Genomic DNA, 16,695 nt, shown 5'->3' on the forward strand with positions numbered 1-16,695 from the left:
ATATACAGTAAAACTTTTAATTTCAAGCTGTATTTAAATTACTTTGAAACAGTTTCTATCATGATAAATTCATGCAATTATATTTAATCAGATATTGACTAACTATGGGGGAAGATACAATATAATATCTGTTATCTGGCTTAGTTCATTCTTGCGTTTCAGATGAACAGCATTTCAGGTAAGACCTGAAAACCCATCAAGCTGACCAAATACATTAATGCAGGCAAGGGACCAGATTTATTGCTTTGCTCACATCTTCTGGGTTAATTTAATTCAGAATTCACATTTAATTCACAACACAACTCACTGAGTCCCAACACCTGGACAACGTAACACAGACTACAAGTGGCCTTACGTGAAGCACGAGTGAAGCTCAGAAAGCTTAAGCATCCTTCAAAAATGAGATGGAGAGGACTTCATTCCTCCCCAGTGCAAATACAGTAGGAAAGTCCTCAGGGGCGAACGGGAGGCCCTCAGACATCCTGCAATTAATTTTTTTTGCCCGTCTAGATGGCTGCTCACCTCACATAGAAGGGCTGAGGAAGAGCGACTCGCCCAGTGCCTTCAGCATTGCAGTTACCATCTATGGCAGTCAGAAAATGCAGTCACCGACTTTCTGTCAGGGGAGAGAGAAGGAATTAGTGACATTGACTCCAACACTGTTCACGCCCAAAAATGCAAAACAAGGAAAGAAATTATTCAGATGCTCAGATTTAAGTACTGGAGGGGAGCCAGCATGCCCAGCCCTGCACAGACGATGCTCATCTGAATTACAGGGCAGCTCTCCAGGTCCAGGAGAATGCCGTAAAAACAACACGTCTTAAACAGGTGGGGGCACGAAATGGGCAAATCCAAGGAAACCTCAGATACCAGCTGATGAAGATGCCGAGATTTTTAATGAAGCACCGGTAACGCTCATCAGCTGCTTTCTCAACACACTGCCTTCATCTCAGCATTCAAAGGGTCAGTAAACAGCAATAAATTCCTGGGAGTAGCAGCTTCCTGCCCAAAACAAGGGTTTTCGCATATGTTCATTCTTTGGGCAGGACTAAAAAGATAACTGACTGCTGCTCCCCACGGAGCAAGAACAGAGATTACATTAAGTCAGGAAAAATAGAAATAAATTAGACACCATGAGACTGATTCTAATCTCACACACCAGCCGAGCTCAATAGAGTCCACTGATTTACACCACAGCAAAGCACAATAAGAATTTGTCTGTATATCTAGGTTTGTATAGCACAATTTGGAACAGTAGCCATTCTGTCCTGATACGATAAAAAATTATTGCACAGGCAACATATGCTATCTACAGAAACATGAATAAATTACATTATGAAGGCCACCAACACTTCACATCAAATTTAGTTACAGTGTATCTCAGCTCCCAAATGTGTCAGCATGGCTAGCTGTAAACTGGCAAATAGAGAGGAAAAATGGAGAAAAAAAATGAGATTTACATTTTTAAAATTTACTTCACCAAGACTAGTCATGATTAAATTCATACAACTGCTTAAATATTTGTTTTACTCTGAAAAATATCTGCTTTTCCAAAACTGATTCTCTGGATTTATTCAATATCCTTCATAATACAGGCTTGGCCAATTAATGGTCTACACTAATAGATTCTCATGAAATTAAATAATGAGGTGTTGTTTTCATATATTTGAAGGACTAGACACAAGCATCCTTTTAGTTTTGTTTGGCTTGTACGGAATCCTGTTCAGAAAAACAAGGATATCATGCTTTAGCTGTAATGGCTGGGAATATACAGGTAGTCTTGAAAAAGCCACGTGCAAGTGTTCTAATGATCATAACAATGCATTATCTAATCCACTGCTAATTCACGTAATGACAGGATTGGATAAAACTAGTTTTGAGTAACAGACTTAATTTAGAAACCTAAATTTCTGCTGAAAACGCAGTATTCAAGTATAGTGTCAAAATGTTATAAATAAATATGCATACAGCTAACAAATAAATATATTATTTCTGAAGCATTCAAAATTTAATTTCATTTTCAACATCAATGATACATCCAGCAGCCAAATCCCAGTCTAACCCTTGCTTAGCTAGGGAGGGGAAAAAGCCTCTGGGAAGCTTTTCCCATTTTCCAGCCGCTGCTCGGACAACCACAAGCTACAGACGTGCACGCAGAGGCAGATCTTTCCAACTGAGAGGCACTGTGCTAGTCCAAGACACATAAGAGTTCTCAAAAGCATCCAACACTGAAAGACAAAGGACTGATGGTCCAGTTTTGACTCCTCACTCTTCAGTGACTTATTGCACTGGTAGAGAAGGGACCAGTTGGTCTTTCTGCAAGTTTCCACAGGACAAGAAGTTTCTGTAGTCGTTCTGCACTGCTCCTGTGGTTTAGGGACGTTCAGTCTGGCTCTGCTCCTATGTGGATTTATACAATATTTATGACTGAACTTAAAAAAAAGATCAACTCAAACTGATCTAAACTTGAGACATGATTTCAGTCTTGTCGTACATAAATTAAATTCCTCCTGGGTTCACCGGGAGTTGTGACCTTCCCCATCACAGGTAAATCTGACCTACTTTTTTTTGTATGAGGAGGGAAGGGAATGCTGACAAGGACACCTGGATAGCACTCTCCATTTAAAATACACGATGCAATTAGAATAATCCCAAACACTTTAAACAGCAACAAAAAAAAAGGCAATTACAGATCATATGTGTGGCTATAAATCGTTTGGCAGGTGTCTAGCACAAAGATAAGCATCATTAATCATGAATAAATTTCCTTAACATAAATGTAAGCAGTAATTATGCAACTGTTTGCCTACTACACACAGCACAAACCCATTGCTTGTGATATTCCAAGATAATCTGATGTTTATAGCATACTCTTCATCCTCAGATACCAGTAAAATCTGCCTTGCCTTCTCAGAAAGTTGTTATCCAAAAAGCTAATTCTATTCTGTCCTCAGCCAGCAGAATGCCTGGCCTGTAGCAGCAAAGGCTGATCACCACAAACATGCACTGCAGACCATCCCTGGGGGAGGTATTTCCAAAAAAACACTAATGCTAGTGCTACAGGTACTGAGTTTAACAAAATGGAAGTGTTTGCACAGTCACGTACATCAGACCAGGAAAAGACCTTCAGATGTAAGTGCATATGTGCCCATGGCACAGGTGTACATGCATACTGCCCTATTTTTCATTTAATGAACGTAGTTACACTAAATTGCCTTTACTTTCTTCCAGATGGAAAACAAACACTACACATTTTTCTACTTAAACATTCAGAGAAATACAGTCTTCTGGTTAAAGTAGGGGCACCTTAAAGTCATTCCACTTCCAGCCATGTCAGAGACCTCCTGTGCAAAAGTCACTTAAGGTCACACTCTGACACTAATACTTGATTCTGCAAGCACACCACTTGATTTCAGTGGAGTGACTTTGCATATATGAGAACAGTAGCTTGATGTTCTATACCTCTACCTCTTCATCTCCAAACCTCAGTTAAGGGTATTTACTCTTGCTCTAGGAACATTTTAGAAAATCCAAGATAAAACACAGACAGCATGAATGAGCTAAATTTATACATCAGGTTAACAATTGCCTGATAGTATTTTTGTCTTAAGTGGTCACGCATCAGGAATCAAAACATTAAGCTCCACAATTCTTTGGTCATTTGCTACAATAACTGTAAGGGTAAATAATGCCTGCATACAGAAGATAACTCCAAACAATCAGCAGATGGTCTAAACCAGCCTGCTTTGGGCTGGCAGTAAGTCTGCACGACCTCCAGATCGACAAAGTTGAACATAAATTCATCCTAGTCTATTTTTACATATAAATTTTAACAACCTTCCTCAACTCCCAGTTGCTGGAAAGCTTAGTAGGTAGTCACCATCTTCCACAGATATATCTGGAAGTTCAGGTATGTTGGTGATCTCTATAGTCAAATTGTAAGAATCTATCTTTTCTCTTCTATTAGATCATATTGGCTTCTTGTCCCAAAGCTGTTGAAGACCCTGGGGATTAAAAGCAAGAATATGAAATAACTGTACTGCCAATAAATTGCTTCTTAACTTACATTGATTTGTTTGGGGTAAAACCCAGGAATCCTAAGTTTTCCTGCTTCAGTTTTTGTACATCCTAAAAACCTAACAAGAGCAGGTTTGAATTTAGAAGTTTAATTATAAACTTAGCTAAGTGGATTATAATGAAAGATGTTCCAGCAAGGAAGCCCAAACTGATGCATTATGACTACATTAAAGAAAACACCAGAGAATAGACTTCCCATCAGTAGAACAACTTTAATTAAAACAGTGATAGAGCAGCACTGTTCTGTGAAACAACACTGCTGTTACATCTCCTTCACTCTAAGTACTTCCAATGGACTCTATGGGAACACACCTGACTTTCAATAATAAAAAGTCTATATGATTTCAAACTTTTCTGAGGAACCCAGTGCAGAAGATCAGTTAAATGTAGCTGAAGCAAAACTTGCTTCATTTGTACACAAGCATGCATGGCTTACATTCTGCCAGAAGAGCAGGGAGATTTCGAAGTCAAGGATTCAAAAGTTTGTGAAGGGCACCGTGCCTTTGAGGAGTACCAGGATGGCCACTTCTTTCCGCCACCCCACCCCACCCCCCCAGAGTCCCCACGCCCATTGAGCGGAGGATGGACAATGCTCAACAACCAAGCAGCACTCCAACATTTCCTTCTACAAAAATCATTCAGTGTGTGACCCAACACATGACTACCCAATGTTATCGAAGTCTTGGACTTCTCAATGGTATTTAACAGCCACAGACCTTTTGGTGCTCTTGGTGTCGTGCCTTAGTGCTCAAAGTAGGCTAATTTACCTTCACAAATGTTCTTCAAATTGCTATCATACTCCTCGCAGCAGGAACAAGTACAGAGCAATTAAGATCAAAATGCTCAAGACTGTCAATAGGTTTCTGTTGTGAACGCAGGCATTGATTTTTTTTTCTAAGCAGCAGAACAGAAAGTGTCCAATAACTTTTAAGTAACCTTTTCACACTGCTTGTGCACTTTCATATATTTAATTAAATACAAGAAAGGCTGTAGCAGCTCAAACCAAGCATCCACGTCCCAGACCCTGCCTCTGACAGAAGAATGATGCCAAGTGCCCAGGGTGCAGTATAAGAAGAAAGCGTGCATAAATTATACTTCTCGCTATACCTTCCCAGCCTCCAACAAGCTGTGGCTTCCACACCTACCTAGTCAGATCTTTGTGTCTGAATGCCCTCTTATGAACTTATGGAGTCACACCCTGAATCTACATAGATTTGGGCTTTTTATATAGGTTATGTATATAACCTATATACACCTACACCTAGATGCCTTCTCATGGCAGGCTTGTCAGTCAGCACAGCAGAACACAGCACAGCAGAACACAGCCCAGAATAAGCTCAGTGATGTTTTCACACTGTAGCACATCCTTTCTGTAAGAGCAAAACTTTATATCTTTAAGGGACAAAAAGTTTCTTTTTGTTTATTTTTCAATGGTTAGAGAAAAGTTTGAGTCCATTATCAATATACTATTCTGCTGTAGCTTTTATCGTTGGCACTGGATGAAGGAAAGGTCTTTTCAAACTCAGCTATACCTAAGAATTGCTGTCACAGTTGCATATATCTTGGATTACTGTTAAATTGCAATTAAGCAGACAAAGGGAAAGGGAGCTGGCACTGTTTCCAACGCCATTTCAGTAAATGCTATTGCAACTTGTTGTTCAAAGAGGATTACTCGCACACTGGCAAAACATTGCATATAATGCACGTTCAGCAGTATAATACCATTTGAAAGCCAGTATTTGAAATAATTTTCCTTTAAGAGGCAAACCTGGAAATCAAGCTCAGTAGAGAGCAAACTCCATACTTTAGCAGCATGACCGTTCACACGGAAAACAACAGAAAGCTTTGAAGTCACCAATTACAAGGTAGCAGTGTTTCAAAAAAAGAAAAAAAATTAAATCACCTCATAACCTCTGCTGTGGGAACAATTGCAGATTTTCCTAGCATTCCCATTAAAGTGCTTTCAGTTCACAGAAATTAAATTGCTTTACTGCAGTGGTTTTCTTATGCATTATGATATTACTTTATATTATTTGACATTAATACATCGTGGGCTGTAGGTCAGGACTTTTTTCTCCTCACTGGAACGTGGCCACCTTGGACTTTATCAATCTTAAACACAAGGTCAAAATAATACGATTGAGTACCACCTAGCATATGAGCTCAGCAAACACTTAGGCTCTGCTTAGCAGGGGAAGGACCATCTGCTTCTTTACTGCTGGCATATCTGAAGCTTATCTCCAATGTAAATTTTTATATTCTACACTTCTATGGAACAACCAGAGCAACTGAGTATGTACACGCACCCAAGCATCTGACCAAACAAATTATCTACAGATAGGCAGGAAAATATTACATTTTTAACTTGGGGGTTCAGTTTTGAACCTCTAAATGTTGGTGACTATGGCTAAAATAACCCTGCTTTTGTACATACAAATACACAGAAGCCAAAGTCAATGCTTCTTGAGTATATAGTGTTCATCCTGCTGTAACACTTACATTAAGAGTAACTTCTTTTCCACAATATTCATACCTCTACTTGTATGTAGTCATTACTGTTTTGCTATTTGCACTACCTAGCTCTAGTCTATACCCAAATGAGCTAATATGAAGACACACACACATATCCAGGAGATAAATTCCACTTCAAAAAACTCATTTCCGAAGTGCTGAAATAAACATTGCATCCTCTGTCATCAGCTGTTTACCTCAATGAACCAAGGTACAAACTCGTAGCAAAGGAGAGAATACGGAGCACAATGCAATGCAAACACTATACCACTCTAAAACCATCCAGGCTCTACAGAGGAGCACTCTTAATCAAACACCAACACTGTGGCTCTTCATTTCCAATCAAACATCACCACCAAAGTGTTGCGATGAAGTTGCCTACAACCAAGGTTTCATCATTTCTACAGACAAATACCCTGTATATGTCGGGCCCCACATAAGAACATGTACTTTACATAATTATAGTTATCAAAATAAATATATTTTGTGATGTCTTCCTAGCGATTCATTCATTTTCCTACCATCCACTTTGCAACAGATGCCCCAGTCATTAATGTCAACTGGCCCAGACAGACAGTGTAGTAAATGGGTTAAGAAAAAATGGTATTACTTTTTTTAAAAAAAATAAAAGTGACATTAGGATAAAGAACTCTGCTTCTGTTTCCAAACACTGCTTCTGAGCACAGGCACAGATGCCAACGGGCACACGCTGCGCTCTGAATCCAGCTTCTGCTAATTGCCATACAGACTTACTCCAACAGACCAAGAGTAACACAGTGTAATAATACATGGCTTGTAATGAAAAGCATCATTTGACTTTTAGGTGGAATTTATTTTCAGAAATGCGCAAGCTACAGCTTATACCAAACTTCTTCGTGCTCCTGTGCAAGGGTCTTCAGGGAAAGGCTTTGCAGACGTAACTGCCCCTCTGCAGCGGCAGCACCCAGGAAAACCGTGCCTCCACAGAAGAGGCACATATTGCTGAGAGCTCACATCATCACATTGCTTCCTCCGGAGTGGAAGAAATGCCAGACACGTGCCCTGGCTCAGAACCTGACATTAGGATGCGTGGCTGAAACTCAGGGATTCCCAAGCATTTTGCAAGAGCCACAGAACCAGGTGTAGGGATATGGTTTTCATATCAAAACCCATTAATAACGTTTGTACATTTATTTAACAGTGGACTTGCTTTCAGCTCAAGGTTAACTATGCATGACAACAAAAATACCAAATTGCCATAAGGGCAGTTAGAAAGAATGATACTACCCTTTAAAGGAGTTGGAGCAACCAGCTGAGTAAAGTTCTATTATCTATTCAAAAATTTTGTCATTGTTACAGTTTTCATTCCTGCTTCTTTTCCCCTGTAGCTGGTTATAGTCACTCAATGTATTTTATCAAATTGGAAAGTCTAATCTCTTTAGGGTAAGAAATATATTTGCCCTGAATACTATATAATATGATTCACTATGGGGTTCCTGACACTATTGCAGGATTGATACGAAAAAATAATCATAATCATATCAACCGATAAAAGCCCTCAGTATAATATTATTTAAGCAAGGTCAATTGCCCGTGCAGGTTGTTCTTACCAGAGTTCACGTTACATCACTGGTCCCATCATCCTGACCTTCCCTGCTGTCATCCCCATTACAGTTCAATTAACAGAGGAGTCGTGCAGTGGCTTGATGAGCATCTGCTGCCTCTACCTGGCAGTAATTCAATAAGGAAACACCATAGGAAGAGATAATGAGAAGTCAGCCCAGTTGTTCTGTCTCTCCGCAGGACAGCAGATGAGTTTGGTTTATGGGAAAGAGCATGACCTATGAAAATTATCAGCTAACTTTGTATTTCAGGGCTTCAGCGCACCACTGGTAACTTAAAGTGTTCTCTGGTTTCTCTGATGGCGCAGCCCACAAGGATCCAGAATCGTTTGTCCTGGTGGTCCCTGGTTAGCAACCCTTCCTACGCTGAAAGGATACATCTTTCTGAAATAATTTTCTCTTTGCCAGTTCCACCAAAGGAACAGATTCTACTTGTGCATTCAGCAGTGGTAGGTTTGAATTAAAAAAAATTAAATACCTGAGCATAGAAAATAGGCCCAAACTACTACCAAAGTGAATCAGACAGAATGAAATTCACAGCCATGTCAAACCTGGGTGAAAAACTTTCACAAAACCAAAATCTCCCAGGTTCCTCTATGCTACAGATAGCATCACCCTGCTTTTTCTCTCCCTGACCCACAGAACAGTTATCAATTATCAATGTGCAGTGAAGTGACCACCTCCTCCCCACAAATTCCAGTTCTCCATTTCCTTCTACACCTTTCTTATAGGTGTAACTTAACTCCCACCTATCCTTTCTTGCTACCACATTGCTTTAGGAGCACCTACTCCACCACTAAAAACCCAGAGCCACCTACAGTCCCGTCATCTACTCCATCACCAGTTATCACAGTGACTATTTGAGGGATGTGGCTCTACTGTCTGCTGTAGAGCTCTCTCCTTCTCTCACACTCACTGAATCACAGAATCCCAGGTTGGAAGGGACCTCAGGGATCATCTAGTCCAACCTTTCTAGGAGGAGCCCAGACTAGACAAGATGGCTCAGCACCCTGTCCAGACATCTCTTGAAGGTGTCCAACGTGGCCGAGTCAACCCCTCCCCTGGGGAGATTATTCCAATGGTGACTGTCCTCAGTGTGAAAAATTTCCCTCTGGTGTCCAATTGGAATCTCCCCAAGAACAACTTGTGTCCATTCCCCCTTGTCCTCTCCATGTGACTCCGTGTAAAAAGGGAGTCTCCATCATCTTTGTAGCTACCCCTTAAGTACTGGTACATGGTGATGAGATCCCCTCTGAGCCTCCTTTCCTCAAGGCTGAGCTATGGATCAAACAGCATTGGAAATGTTGAACCTCTCTGCCTCCACTCTTGAGGTTTCCAACTTCTACTACTTTCCCTGTTTCTCCTCTTCTAAGTACTGAAGCCAACTACATTCTTCTTTCTACGCAGCTTTCATTGGTGCCCAAATTTTTACCAACTCCTCCGTCACTCAGTTTCCTCCAGCTCACTCCTAAACCCCACATTTATTCTCACCAACTTCAGCTTACAGGGTGAGGACCTGTTTTGCCTCGTGAGTGTAGTGTCCTCATCAGTTTTGCAGCCCTGTTTCAACAATCTTATTCACTGAAACAGGCATTTTCAACTTGATTTCAAAAATGATTTTGTACTTTGTCTCCTTGATATTATTAAGGTGCAGATTTACTGAAGAAGAGGATGGGCATGAAAGGAAAAAAAATGAAGATACATTTCCTCCTGAGCTCTGGTTCTGTAACGTTTACATGGCCACACAGTCCCATACCCTCACGCTCACAGCTTAGTTTCTCTCAAGATCAACGTAATTTGAGATACATCCTTTCCCATCACACAATTATTTGCATTGCACTGAGGACTGCTTACCTGCTCTGACCACTCTTTTCTATGAGGACAGTCATCAGGTCTGCTCACTCCCCATTCACAGGACAATCCAGGTTGGCAGGTCCCCACCACAGGAGGTCTCATCCAACCTTCTGCTCAAAGTGGGATCAGAAAGCTATAAATCACAAGATATTCTACATTGCCCTCAATTTTTTAATTTTGCTTCCACTTCCCACCAGAAAGCTTAGGCTACCAAGCTCACACCAACTGACATCAGATCTCAAGTTGTGGTTCATCTCTTGCAAGTCCTACGACCAGGCAAGCTTTTCCCCCATTTCAAAATAATTCTCCCTTCTTTATTCAGTTCTGCCATCTCTTTCTGCTCTTCATTTTAATCACATGCTGCACATCTGCTCCTGGCTACCTTTTCTTCCATATTCAAACCCTTTCCATCCTCTGCCTCTAGTTCTTTCCCATACTAAACCAGTTGATTTCTCCCAAAAGATAACAGATACCATCTTATGAAATACTTCTCAGCTTGGTTGCTCAGCCTTTTTCTCACCCCGCAACATTTTGTTCCTTCTCCCAACTGGCCCTCTGTTCACTTGCATCTCCCCTCCTATTTTCTGATTCGCTGGGGTCATTTCCATGCCTCCCACATTTTCTTCTCTATTGTTTTCTGCCTTTTTTTTTTTTTTTCCATGGAAAAGCTTACAGAGGAAACACTACAGACACACTACATTATATCCAAAACAGGACATGTAACCATTTTAGAGTTGAAAATAATCAGCATTTAAGGAACGCTAGAACTAAGATTGCCTTGCAGGAATGTATTAAGGTAGTCAGGTTTCATGATTACTTCTGTTTTTACCATATTACTGAAGTCTATATTAAAAAGCAATTTAAATCTATCTTTGACTTCTTTTGCTTTTATCTATTCATCACACCTCCTTTGAACCCTCTCTTAAAGCCTTACTCATACTCTTCTCTGAAACAAGCAGAAAGTACCTGTAAATATCCAAAAACTGCAATTACAAAAAATGATATTTACTTCATTCTTAATAGTTATGTGTATCATTTAAAAAAAAAAAAAAACAACAGACTTTTTTATTATGTTGGGTTAAATAACTTAAAATTTGATAAACACATTATGGAATAATTTCCATTTGGTTAAAGAAAGAATAGACAGAGTCTATATAACAAATGCTACCAAATGAGTTAGTGGTGCTCACTGGCTAGTTTTGTTTTAAAGCTGCATCTCATTATTAACAGCAAAGTAAAACATATGTATTTAGTAATACTGGGCACAACTGTAAGCTGCAAGCAAGGAGCATAAAACACTGTTTCAGGGGAAGGACCAAGAACAACTCACAGGGTGCCAAGATGGGGCTAAAAGGAGTAGTTTCAAAACACATTAGTCAAGAGGAAGCTGCCCAAAGTTTTCAATTCCAGTTGCCCATTCTGGACTTGCATTTTGCCCACTGGAGTTTGTGGTGATTAGAGTATGATAAAACTTTATTTTTAAAAAAAAATACATAGGAAAAACGTGTTTTTCATACTAGTCAAGACAAACTTGTCAGACTTTTGCAGGTTAATATATTTTACTGCCTATTTTTATCCCCAAATACTTTACTTTTCCACAAATACTTCCAAATTAGGTGAATTAATGAATGAGTCGACTAATGCATAAAGGCTTTTGTAAAAGGATACACACAGATGGATATTTACCAGACTTCAGCATTCATTTTCCATGTGTTTCAGGATTCATATAAAAATGGAGTCAACCTTCAGGAGAAATCAGTGCTGGAAGACGTTCTCTTTGTGGATTTACACTTAGAGAGATTACCAGCTTCTGCAGTGAAATGGTGGTATGTTTAACTAAAAATCTCCGTTGTTGATAGCTTCCCAAGTCTGATACATTCTTGCTCACTGAAAGCGTTTGGGACTGCTACTATAAACACTTTCAATATCAAAATCTGCATCCATTCTCAGGCTTGTATTCCACATTATTTGAACTATTTTACCCTCCTCTAGCATTTTCTTCCTTCAGAAAGATGGGAATCTGAACTAAGTACAGGATTTGATAGTAGCAGTAATCCAATATATCTGATTACACAAGCAAATCTAAAATAAAATTGTAATTTAAATGGCAGAAGTAAATACATTACAAGCCCTGGGCATTTCTTTAAAAATTGGTCTACCAGATGATATTCAGCAGAGGCCGTGCAACAGCTGGGTCATAGTTTTGCCTATATTATATTTTTTTCCTTATGTGGTAAAAGTAGCAGGGAATTGGGTTACTACTAGAGTTAGAACTCCATTTACTACGTAATTTTTCTTCAGCATGAGTTTTTTTTTTTTTAAAGGACTGCAATTGCTTTGAGTTATACAAAAAGATTGATCTTTAGAATGTGGAAAATGTTTTCTGTCCTACTTTGAAGACTGGGATGTCATCATGCCAGCAATTGTTTCATAGGATCATTCCTTGTCCACGATAAAGGAAAAAACCAAATAATTCCTTGTCCTGTGGAGAGAATTTCCCAACTTACAGGAAAATGCATATTTGCAAATATAGATACACTTATAATCACAGGCTCTACTCTTCTCTATTTGTTACTTTTCCTGCTAGACAAAACTAGCGCTGATTTGGACTCAGTGTTAATGAACATCGAAAGCAACTTGGCTTTCTCTTGCCAAGGACCTCCATAAACTGCAGTTCAGCAAAATAAGACAATAATCTTATCGTGTGTAAGAACTCAATTAAATAATCATTTTAATGTAATCCTATTTAGTAGCTCTCACGTTTTCTGTTCTGATGCTACTGATGTTAATGTCTTAAAAAAACCAAGGAAACAAAAACACAGAGGTAGAAGGGAAGGATAGAAGACAGGAAAATGCAGCTTCTCTTTCACTGAAGATCATTTGATGGGGGGGGACAGGGACAACACCGAAACAAAACCAAACAACTCAAAATCCAGAAGCATGCAAACAGCTTACAGCAGAACATAAAACCCAGGCAGTTTTCTGGACCCCAATCCATTCTGACAAGCACAATATGAATTGTGAGTTGAGAAAGACTGCTCTAACCAAGACTTTCAAGCAATTTCAAAAGTTTGCTGCTTCCAACTGCAATACTTAAACACCTTGCTAAAGAAATCTATTATTATTATTATTATTATTATTATGACAAACATTCAAAAAACCACACAAGAGGGCTATAGGAACACCCTGAAATGCACATAGTTCTTTATACATGAGCGACTAATCTCACAAAGTACTATGTAAATTAGCTAAGCTTAAAAGTTGCATTTAAAATTATCCTCAATATCCATTACAAAAGAAAGGCGCCTACCCACTGATAAAACTACCCACTGAAAAATTAGCAATTGTAATAAGGGACTGTGAAAGCTAAGGGTAAATTGATTGTTGTTCCTAATTTTCTCTTTATTTTAATCCAAAACTCTCCAAATTGCAAGAAATAAAAGTACAGGCAAGAGGGTGAGCAAAAAGCTTGACTGCCACATAAAACATCTAAAAATAGTGTTCCAGTATATTTCCATACACTGGAAGTAGCAGTGAATATCATCTATATAAATCTATTCCTAGCAGAGATTTTCAGCAGCATCCAAGACTTGAGAATCAGTTGTAAATTTGTATTTTAGAATAATTAAGAAAAAGCACAAGTCACACTTACTCAATATGCAGCATTTAGCAGGAAGATACAGCCATGCATCACCTCATACAAAATATATAGAGACATTATTATAAACCGTATATTTTTAATCTGAAGGAATTTATTTAGGAAGAACTTAAAAAACCTGATTTTAGATTATCACTTTATTTTTACAGTGTTAGCGATTTAAGACATTGCCAAGCCTGTAGGTCCTGAATACCTGTGACTGCTCTGGCTGGTCCTGATGCCTCCTTGGGCATAGATGGCACCTACACACACAAAAGCAAGGGTTTACCACCCAGATCACTGCAATGCAAACACAGTCAGCAGACAAAAAGTAGTATTGAAATATCAATGCATAACCTGTCTTCAGATGAAGAAGCTGTCAGTACAAGTGGAAAAGGTAGGTTCATAAGTACACTAGACCATATAAGAAAAGCTGTAGACTCCTTTGCCAAGACTGCCTTGGCACAAGGTTATCTCACCAAAGCTATGAGGGCTCTCCAAACTCAGATCTATGTTGTCAGTACTCACTGAAGCGGCTAGCCACTTCCAACACTGGATACTCCCTGGATCCCATGGAATAAGTAACAGATGTCACATCTCCCAGAAGTGAAGAGATGATAGCATATACTTGGGAAGGGAGGAACTGATGGCCAACTCAGAAGCGTTTCTGTTGCTTGCTAGAAAGATCAATACCTGGGGTATCAACTGGGGAAAAGCATGTAAACCATGGGGAAACGTTATACAGACACCGATTGACTATCTGATACCAAGAGAGCGAGGAAAAGAGCGCGGAAAAGAGCGCGCGAAAGAGCGCGGAAAAGAGCGCGAGCGTTTTTCTCCTCTATTTCTGGATTAGGCAAAATACTATCAGTTATTTGAATAATGATCCCGAGAAATGACTGCATCTCTAACAAAATTTGCACCCACATCAGAACTAGGCTGAGCAAAACAGTCTTATTCTAATGCCAGTTTGTCCTCGAGGTAATCAAAGCAGCACTGCCTTCAGTCAGCAACTTTTCTAAACAATTCCCCCTGCAAACCGTGGCCATGAGACCCAAATTACTGCACTGCCACAGAGAAGGTGAATATGAGATGAAATACGAGCAGGGACGTGCCACAGGAAGACAGAGTCAATTATTTAAAGAAAGTGCCTATCCATGAAGCTCACCTCAGACAGTCCCCGTAACATGGAATCACCCAATTAAGCACAGAACAGAACCTGCTTTCACAAGGGAAAGAATAAACAGACATTGTTGAAGGGGTACCTCAGGCTAAAAAAAACCACAACCCTATTTTTCAGTAAAACAACAGAAGCGCCATTGTGCCTTAAGAAAGCCCCTTGCTGGAGAGGGTGACACCTGGCAGGTGCAGGGGCAGAGCCCACCCTTGCACACCGGGAAAGGGGGGAGCAGGGAACCACCAAGACCCCAAAACATAACAGTGGCAGCACTCCAGGCAAGGGAAGATCTTTGGATTAGAGGCAGCAGGACTCTGACCCTCTCTAAGTATAATGTGCATAACTTGAGAAGAAACCTCACAAAGCCTCTCAGGTGCACAAGTACTAGGTAAGTGGATGTATACCTGCTCCAGTGAACCTATTCAACATCTACCTGCACAGGTTTTCATTTCTTAGCACCCTAATGCGTGCTAGACATACCACGCACACTTCACCACAAAGCGGTGAATGTTAATAATTATCACTGATTTCGTACAGAACAAAGGCTTCAATATTAGTGATATTTCAATGGATGCTCTACACACTCAAAATGACATACAGACACTGAAACACAGGAAGAACACTGTTCATTTTCCACACTTTACATATTTGTTGTATTAAATATGATTGCTTATTAATGCAAAACAATGCGTAGAGGGAAATAAGTCAAAAGTACTGACTTTTCCCTTTTTTATCCTCCTGTGAGCTGCCAGCTTTTTGCTCTCACATACCATTTCTCAACAGAGAAGAATCAGGAGTTGCTCCCACATCTAAAAATAAACATATTATTCTACGAACACAGGTTCGCTAGGAATGAAGTTACAGCACAGTGGTATAATTCTTTCTACTTTTGTACATATACACTTTCCTAAGCATACCTCATCCAAGTCTATACCTTAGCATCTCTTCAAAAAAACCCACCAGAAGCTACTTAACATGTTTCCATTCCAGTACACAAATGTCTGTGAATTCATAACCCATTCAAAATTGTTTACAAAATTAACAGATACCTGTTTTCCTGTTTTAAATTTTGTTTTCTTTAATAAAGACTGACAGCATTTAAGTAGATCACTCTGCACACTCGGTCTAATTTCCTGCATTAAACAGGCCAAAGACTCCTCCTGAAAGTGTCTGTATCCAGGCTGTAACTTCTACTTAAGCTATGAGATGTACTTTAAATATGGATATGACCTTGGTTTAAGAGTGCCAAGAGTTGAAAAAAAAAGTTTTGTATTTAAATACGTTTGTCTTGTAGCTAACCATCATTTAAAGCTGTGAAGTTTAATCTTAAAGTACTAAGCAAACAAACACAAAGGTATGCAAGCAGTGAACCCTGTCCCTTTTCTACCTTTCCCTTCCAATATAGCAGCATGAGTCTGACCGCCAAAAAAAAAAAATCACTGTTAAAAAAAATTTTAAAAAATCACTGTAACCTTTTAAGCAATACTCTCAGATGCGAACAGTGATTTCAGGTGCCCCTTACAGGACACAATAAATGGGCTGGGATTGCAGAAAGCAGGTGATGAGACTCTGCAGAAGCCAGCCTCTTTTACAGGCATCTCAAAGAAATGAAAAAGAAATGTATCCAAAATTATTCACATTACCTACACTATTGCAAGTTCTCTTCTGATTGCCTTAGGGGGGGTTAAAACAGCAGCCTGGGAAAAATAAGTGTCCATCAAGCTCGTTGTGATTTCCATGCACATTCAAAAATAAAAAGGTTATGCTTATACATAATCCTGACATGTCAAGTATTATCTGGGGATTTAAAAAGACATTGTAAGTATTTTAATAAAAGC

General features: G+C 39.4%; 1 protein-coding gene across 2 annotated transcripts in view; it reads right to left on the minus strand.

Moving 5' to 3' along the window:
- The window catches only part of THSD7B (thrombospondin type 1 domain containing 7B), a 336,705-nt gene that overhangs the window by 277,577 nt on the left and 42,433 nt on the right, over positions 1-16,695 (minus strand). For both annotated transcript variants that reach the window (XM_064451039.1, XM_064451040.1), the window contains exon 2: positions 523-616. The gene's annotated coding sequence lies outside the window, so the exon portion shown is untranslated. The remainder of the gene's footprint in view (positions 1-522; positions 617-16,695) is intronic.

This window comes from Phalacrocorax carbo, chromosome 5, assembly GCF_963921805.1.
Source record: "Phalacrocorax carbo chromosome 5, bPhaCar2.1, whole genome shotgun sequence".
Lineage (NCBI taxonomy): Eukaryota > Metazoa > Chordata > Aves > Suliformes > Phalacrocoracidae > Phalacrocorax > Phalacrocorax carbo.